The 8570-nt window shown below is 38.8% G+C and overlaps 1 pseudogene; it reads left to right on the top strand.

Moving 5' to 3' along the window:
* Window positions 1-500: 500 nt before the first annotated feature.
* LOC147923841 (uncharacterized) lies at window positions 501-1950 on the top strand (annotated as a pseudogene).
* The last annotated feature ends 6620 nt before the right edge of the window (window positions 1951-8570 follow it).

The following is an 8570-nucleotide window of genomic DNA, read 5'->3' as shown; positions in this document are numbered from 1 at the left end:
TGTGAGAGTTTCTTCTTTTGCAAACTCACTTAACGATAAAAACAGAAAATTCATGTTATCACTTTGTGGATATATAGAAGAATAATCAGTAATTATCGTATGCCCACTAATTACAAAGCAAATTATAAAATGATGAAAAGCTCTCAAATATCTTCCAAAAAAAACAAAAAAAACACGAACAACAAGTTTCCCTTATTTGGGCTTAGTACTTTATTTCTTAACCAGAGTATTCCATTAGGTTAAGAATAGAACTTTTAGTCTGGGAAACCTCTTTCCCCTTACCGTTTTCAACTATTTAGTGATTAAAAGTGCTCTTTCTAGATCTAATCTTCAAGTTCTCTAGGGTTTGTTCTTGGCACCTAAGTGTTCATCTTGGTCTCCATCAGTAAGTTCTTCTGGTCGGGCCTGTGTTTTTCTACTAATTGAAGTCTCTGTGTTTGTTTCTCGATATCCCCTTTGTCAAAATCCATCAAAGCTTGGGAGTTGTCATGTCGTCTGCCATGGATAAAGCGATGCTGGCAATGTCTTTAGAAGAGGAGGAAGAAGATCTTCCATTCGTGATGCTGGATTTCCCAGAATACATGTCTATGGAGAGAAACACTCTTAGCTTGGTTGGCCGCACTCTAAACCCAGCCAAGCAATCCATGAAGAATCTGATTCGTGATATGCCTAGGAAGTGGCAAAAAATAGGAAGAATGAGGGGTGTGGCTGCCGAAAGGTTCCAATTCATTTTCAATTCGGAGCACGACCTAGAAGAGATTTTGGCTAAGGGTACACACACATACAACGACTGGTCTATTGTGGTCGATAGATGGTATGAAAACCCCCCTTCAAACTACCTTCAAGTTTTTCTGGTGTGGGTACAAATCTGGAACCTTCCAATTAATTATTACACTGCCAAAGCCATCACTGCTATAGGAGAGCTTCTGGGTGAAGTAAAAGAAGTGGCTTTTCATTCGTCAAAAGCTCAAGTTCAACAGTTTGTCCGAGTGCAGGTTATATTTGATGTGGCTCGTCCTCTTCGTAGATCAAAGGTTCCCTCCTTGCCAAAAGGGGGATCAGCCACTGTGAGATTCTAGTACGAGAGAGTTCAGAAGAGATGTTATGAATGCCAGCGCCTTACGCATAAGAACACATAGTGTCCTCTTCTTACAAAAAAAGAGGAGGCGACAGTGGAAGCAAAAAGGAAAGAAGTCTCCACTCTGCAATCAACAAAATCGCTTTTTCTGAAGGAGTCGGATCCGCTCTTCGGTGTGATGCGGGAAGATCAAGTTGGAGTTGATCCCCTAACAGGAAGACAGAGATTGCTCAGGATGTTCTGGAAGGGATGAGGCAGTACTTGTTGGCTGAAAATAATGAAGATTGGCTTTTAAAAGCAGAAAGAGTAAAAAAATCTTTTGGTGATGTGGAGAGAGATCCAATTGCAAGGAAAACTGTCTTGAGGCTGGAGCAACCACTGGTTGTGCATCATGATTTAAACAAGGATAAGGGGCATGTCTTTGACTTCTCCAAATGCCCTGAACAGAATGTTCATTAGAAAGTACCCCCAAAAGCCCAAAGCTGAAGGTGGCTGCTATAAAAGCTAATGAGAGAGAGTCGTGGTTAATGGAGGAAGATCAGTATGGCATCAATGCTGGAACGGGTTCTTTCCTAGCACTTTCTCAGCCTTTTCAGGATAGTGCAACGGGGTTTAGTCCTGGTTTCTATGAAGCTGGACCATCCGGCACTAATCCTAAAAAGGTCAAAAATCGAAATAGACCTCCTAAGAAGTTCAGGAGTCCGAAGCCCAAAGAGTCTCAACCATCTGGACCTAATCCGAGCTTACAAATTGGTTTTCAGGCTGGGGTCAAGGAGAAACGAAAAGCAGCTTATCATGGAAATGGCGCTGCAAAGGTTCTAAAGCATATCCCTAAGGAGGTGGTCCCAAAGGAGGGACCGCCCAATGCTTAATGAACATTCTCAGTTGGAATTGTCAAGGCTTGGGACGGTCTCAAGACTTGACAGTTCAGCGTCTCAAGGAATTGCGTAAAAAACACTTCCCTGAGATTTTGTTTTTGATGGAGATAATGCAAGGTAAAGATAATCTGGCGGATGTACAATGTTTGTTAGGGTACGATCAGCTCTATAGAGTTTAGCTATATTTTGGAAGAATAGTGTAAAGTTGGAGGTGAGCTTCTCGGATAAAAATCTGGTTGATGTTCATGTACAATTTAGAACAACATATTTTTTCTTATCGTGTGTTTATGGGGATCTGGATGCTAGTAAGAGAAGCAGTGTTTGGGAACGCTTATCTTGATTGGTGTGAGAAGGAAAGAGTGTTGGTGTACGATAGGAGATTTCAACACTATTCTCCACAATGGGGAGAAGATTGGGGGACCTAGGAGAGCTGATAATTTCTCTGAGTTGCTTGAAGTCTGTGAAATGGTAGAACTTGACAGTTCCGGGAATTGTTTCTCTTGGGCGAGAAGAAGAGGTATCTACTGGATCCAATGCCGGCTTGATAGGTCGTTTGGGAATAAAAACTGGTTTGATGTATTTCCAACCTCCAACCAAGAGTTTCTGGACCTTAGGGGTTCCGATCTTAGACATGTTCTGTTAAGACTATCTTCTGCTCAATCATCAGTAAAGGGGCAATTCCGGTTTGACAGAAGGGATCTTCGCAATCCAGAGGTTAAGAGAGTGATTATTCAAACCTGGAAACCCTCCCTTAGAAGTGCAGGCTTTCGGGTATCTCAAAGGATAAGAGACTGCAGAAAAGCTCTAAGTGGTTGGAAAAAAAAGAACTCTGTAAACTCGCTTTAGAAAATTCATCATCTGGAAAAAGTTTTAGAGAGAATTCAATCTGAAAGATGGCCGAATCTTCATCAAGTGCATATTCTCAAGAGGGAATTAGCAAGAGCCTACAGAGCTGAAGAGGATTATTGGAGACAAAGAAGCAGACAAAAATGGCTAAGGTCTGGGAATCGAAACTCCAAGTTTTTCCATGGTTCAGTCAAAGGGAATAGGTCTAGGATCCGGATTGAAAAATTGATGGACAGAAATGGTAAAGCTCAATTCTCTGAAGCGGATAAAGGAGGGGTCGCTGCAGATTATTTCACTGATCTCTTCCAATTAGCCAATCCGGAGCCTTTCCAAGAATGGTTCTCAGACCTCCAGCCGAAAGTAACACAGAGGATGAATGAGGAACTAACATTCAAAGTTACTCCCGAAGAAATAAGGAAAGCGGTTTTCTCTATTGATGCGAGTAGTGCTCTTGGTCCAGATGGGATGTCTGCCAGTTTTTTCCAACAGTATATCACTGTCGGAGCTCAAGTTGTAAAAGAAGTACAGGGTTTCTTTGATAATGGTATCTTTCCGGCTGACTGGAACTTTACTCACATCTTCCTACTCCCAAAACTCCATCACCCGACTGAGATGAAAGATCTCCGATCTATCAGTCCGTGTAACGTTCTATACAAGATAATTTCGAAGGCTTGGTGGCTAGGTTGCAGCCTTTTCTCTCTGAAATTGTATCTATTAACCAGTCGGCCTTTGTCCTTGAGAGACTAAACTCGGACAATATCATTGTGGCTCATGAAGTTGTGCATAGCTTGTGTGGAAGACAGGCCCTCTAGGATAACTTCATGGCGGTCAAGACTGATATGTCCAAGGCTTATGACAGGGTGGAATAGACTTACCTTAGGTCACTGCTAGGAGCACTTGGATTTCATGTCAGATGGATTGATTGGATCATGAGTTGTGTGAGCTCAGTAACCTATTCTGTACTCATAAATGACCAACCATTTGGATTCATTTCACCAAAAAGAGGTTTAAGACAAGGAGATCCTCTATCCCCTTTCCTCTTTGACTTATGTACGGAAGGCATGACCCACCTACTCAACAAGGCGCAGAGACAAGGAAAGATTGAAGAAGTAAAATTCAATGCTGGTGGTCCAGAAGTTCATCACTTGTTATTCGCAGACGACAGCCTCTTCATGTGCAAAGCCACTCTGAACCAAAGCCACAAATTACAAGAGATTCTGCAGAGATATGGTGAGACTACTGGACAGGTCATCAATTTACAAAAGTCCTCCATAACCTTTTGAATTAATGTCAGTCCGGGACTAAAGTGTGGCATCAAGAACAAGATGGGGATCCATAAGGAAGGTGGTGCAAGCTCATACCTTGGAATGCCTGAATGTTTCACTGGACCAAAGGTTCAATTGCTAAGCTACTTAAAGGACAGAGTCAAAGCGAAGATGCACTCATGGTATGCAAAAGCTCTGTCTCAGGGAGGCAAAGAAGTGTTAATCAAATCGGTTGCTTTAGCAATGCCCGTGATTGTGATGTCATGTTTCAAGCTCCCGAAGACGACATGCTCTAATCTTGCAAGTACAATGGCCGACTTCTGGTGGAACAATCAAGAGCATGTGAACAAGATTCATTGGCAGAGCTGGGAAAGGTTGTGTTTGCCTAAAGATCTTGGTGGAATGGGATTTAGGGACATCCCTACTTTTAATCAAGCTCTCCTTGCCAAACAAGCTTGGAGACTCCTTCAAAACCCCCCCATTGTCTTTTTTCTCAGGTTTTAAAGAGTAAATACTATCCCACGACAGACTTCCTGTCGGCCAAGTTGGGGGCCTGCCCTTCCTTTGCATGGAGGAGTATTTTGCACGGACGTGACCTTCTAATCACTAGTCTGGTTAAGAAGGTGGGCAATGGAAAAACCATCAGAGTTTGGATGGACAACTGGATAGAAGATGGAGAGATGAGACCCCCTTGGAGGCGAAATAGTGTTTTTAACCCAAACTTCAGGGTCTCAGATCTCATTGACAGGAGAAGAAGGAAATGGGATCCATAGAAACTTCAAGACAACTTCCTCCCCGGTGACATCCCGAGAATAATGAAGATCAAGCCGGTGATCGATAGTGAGGATTTCTTTGCTTGGAAATTCAACAAGAGTGGAGACTTCTCGGTAAAGTCCGGCCTATTGGCTTGCATCGCAGTCCAAAAACATCTCTTTGAGATTGCAAGCACACCAACTGCCGTCAACTAACCCTTTGAAGTCTTTGGTGTGGAAAGTTCCAACTGATCCTAAGCTTAAAATTTTTCTTTGGAAAATTCTTTCTGGGACTCTTCCGGTGGCTGATGCAATTAACAGAAGAGGTATGCATGTTGATGATGTATGCCAGATTTGTGGTAGTGATGGCGAAACAATCAACCACATTCTTTATGCTTGTCATGTGGCAAGACAAATATGGGCTTTAGCAGGGATCCTATCCCCAGAATTTGGTTTCCACAATGGTTCAGTTTTCTCAAATATCCACTATCTTCTACTAAATCAGGTCAATTATTTGTTGCCAGAGGATATAAGAAAATCCTTCCTGTGGGTCTTATGGAGAATTTGGAAGAACAGAAACAATGGGCTTGTTCGTTTGGCTGCCGCAGGTACCTGCGGCTGCGGCAGACGCAGGTATGGTTGTTTGTTTGCTTGCCGCAGGTACCTGCGTCATGACGCTGCAGCAAACGCTGCGACCTGCATCTAATATTTTTTAAACATTGTTTTAATTCAGCGGTTAAAAACATAAACGCAGCGCTGCCGCTGCCGCAGCCGTCAGCGTCAACCAAACGAACAAGCCCAATGTTGCTTTCGAAGGTATGTGTTTTTCTCCTTTGGACACGGCGATGAAAGCTAAGGAAGACTGGTTTGAGTGGGTAGAGGCTCAAAAAGTTGATGAACAGGGTGGTCCGCAGGTCGTCACTGAAATTGGGGTCGGTCAGGACACTAGTTCAAGGGGTATCTCTCAAGAAGGTAAATCTTGGTTACCCCCTCTTTGAATTGGCTAAAGTGCAATATAGGCTCATCGTGGTCCAAACGAAACAACCTGGTTGATGGAGCCTGGGTCTTGAGAGATCAAACAGGTCATGTCCTATTACACAGCAGAAGAGCTTTCTCAAGGATAACTAACCGGGATGAAGCTCAGTTGACATGTCTAGTTTGGGCCATCGAGAGTATGAGTAGCCACAGAGTAGAGAAGGTGATTTTCGCCCTCCAAGACACTCTTTTGTTCAACGCTATTAACAGACCGAATGTGTGGCCTTCCTTCAGATATCAATCGGGGGAGGTAAAAGCAGTTTTAGATCACATCAAAAACTGGAAATTATTTTTGGAAAACTCAACTTCAAACAGAGGAGCTTTGCTGATCGCTCAAAGCGTAACTACATATGGCAGATTGAACTCGTATGTTGCAAGGGAATTTCCCTCCTGGCTGCACTGCGTCTTTATGGAAGAAAGAATCATTCCTCCTGTTTGACTTTGAGTTTTGGTGTAGTTAAACTCGATTTTTTGGAAAGTCCTTCTGATGGTAAGGATGGTGACTTTTAGGTAGTATAAGGGGTGGTATGATGTCAAGCTAAACGCTGATACAGAATGTATAACAGAATGTGTAACAAAACTCTCTAATCATATATAACATCAGTTGTTCAAAAAAAAAAATGATCAAAAGCTCTTTTACAATATCTATTTTGTTGCGTAGTGGTGATGATTGATGTGTTTACCCACCTGTTGTTCTAACATGCTCAGCTCTCTCACATTCAACTTGTTTGGCATCGCTTTATTTTTATCTAATTAGTCCGAATAAATCAAATAATCATCGTCACACATGCATTGTTGATGGTAGTTAGTTGCATACTTGCATGCATATATATATATATATATATATATATATATATATATATATTCAAAAGAAATAGCTTTGAATTGGATCTAATAAACTAATTTTCTGGTGATTAATGAAATCAGAAAGTAATAGGTTTTTGTGTGTTTGACTTCATTACATTAGACAAAGTTTGTTATTGCATTTTTATGAAGCAAAGCGACCATGCACGTTGACTCTCTTATAATAGTATCGTTCTTCGTCTACCATACTACAGGATACACTAGATTATAACCCGCGGTACACCACGGAATAAGTTTTTTAAAAATTTTTGTTTTTGTTAATGTACTATTTTAATACTAATTTTGCTAATATACTCTTTTGTTAATTTTAATACCTTGGTATACTGAAGAATAACTTTTTTTTCCACAGAATAATTTTTGTTTATTATAATCTTAATTAAATCAGTTTGATTCGATTATATTGGTGTTGTTAAAACATTAAAATGAGAATTTAACACGTATTGAAATATCATATTAGTGATAGTTTATTTTTTAGTATTATTAATTTAGTCATGTAATGTCATATAACCCGTCATATAATATACCTAATTTGTGTAATTTTGAAAATTTAATATGTTTAAATATTTATAATTTTAAACTTTTTATTAAGTTTAGATATATCAGTTACAAATTATAAACTTCTTAAAATTTTATAATTTACTATATACATTAAATTTTCTATATATATATGTTGAACACACACTTTTTATATTAATTGAGTAATATATGTTTGTTTAAAAAAATTCAAATCAAAATATCTGAAGGAAAAATACACATTTTATTAACTTTATGTATTATATGATGATTCACTACATTTAAATTTTAAAATCAAAAAGAGATAACAGGAGAATAATTTTTTTAATGTGGAATAAATCTTCTAAATGTTTATATTAATTATAGAACATTATATATATGGATATTTAAAATATTTTAACTGTGCTTGGTTATAAGGATAGTAGATAAAGTTAAGTAAACTTGTTTGAATATGAATATAAGCATTAAATAGCATTCAATGTAAAAAATTTCCAAAATATTTTTGAACAAACTGCTGCAAAAAAAGACTAGTATAGATTTCACCTTCTCTAATTTTATTTTGTTATTTTTTGAAAAATATAAAATTAGCTCTGCGACATGCAATTTTTCTATTTCTTCACGTCTCCTTTTGACTAAATTAGTCCTGTTGGGTGGCTTGAGATTACGACGCACACTTTATCCCCTTCACGTACGTTCGGCTCTAGTACACCTTTGTCTTGTCTCACTCTCTCAAGATTTTCTTTGCAGGTATTCAACCTTGAGGATCTTCTCGGTCCTCCTCAGCTCTAAAGAAAAAACACGGAAAAGCAGAGTCATACTTTGTGCTTTCCATTTCTTCGTTCATCTCAATGCTGAACTCTTTCTAATGTAGATCTTCTCAATCTACATCTCTAAAGAAAAAACACACGGACCTCTGCTTTTATATCTGAGTCATACTTTGTACTTTCCATTGCTTCATTCATCTCAATGATGAACTCTTTCTAATGTAGGTTTTTGTGAACTCTTTCTAATGTAGTAGATCTTCTTAATCGACATCACGGACCTCTGCGTTTATATATGAGTCATACTTTGTACTTTCTATTTTTTCATTCATCTCAATGTTGAATTCTTTCTAATGTAGTAGATTTTTGTGAACGATAAAAATAAACAAATCAATTACAATGTAGAAAAATTGTGTGGAATTTTTTATATCAATTATGCGATAGTAAATGGATAATGTTTTCGGAAAAAAAATTTACATAGAAAATTATTTTTAAAATACATGTCAAATGTACCAAAATTAGTGTTTTTGGAATGAATATTAACATAACTTTGTAAAACTTATGGATTAAATAAAAAA

The sequence above is a fragment of the Camelina sativa genome, chromosome 17, assembly GCF_030686135.1.
Source record: "Camelina sativa cultivar CO46 ecotype springtype chromosome 17, ASM3068613v1".
Classification (NCBI taxonomy): Eukaryota; Viridiplantae; Streptophyta; class Magnoliopsida; order Brassicales; family Brassicaceae; genus Camelina; species Camelina sativa.
Note: the sequence above shows the minus strand (reverse complement) of the source record. Positions and strands in the feature narration are given on the sequence as shown.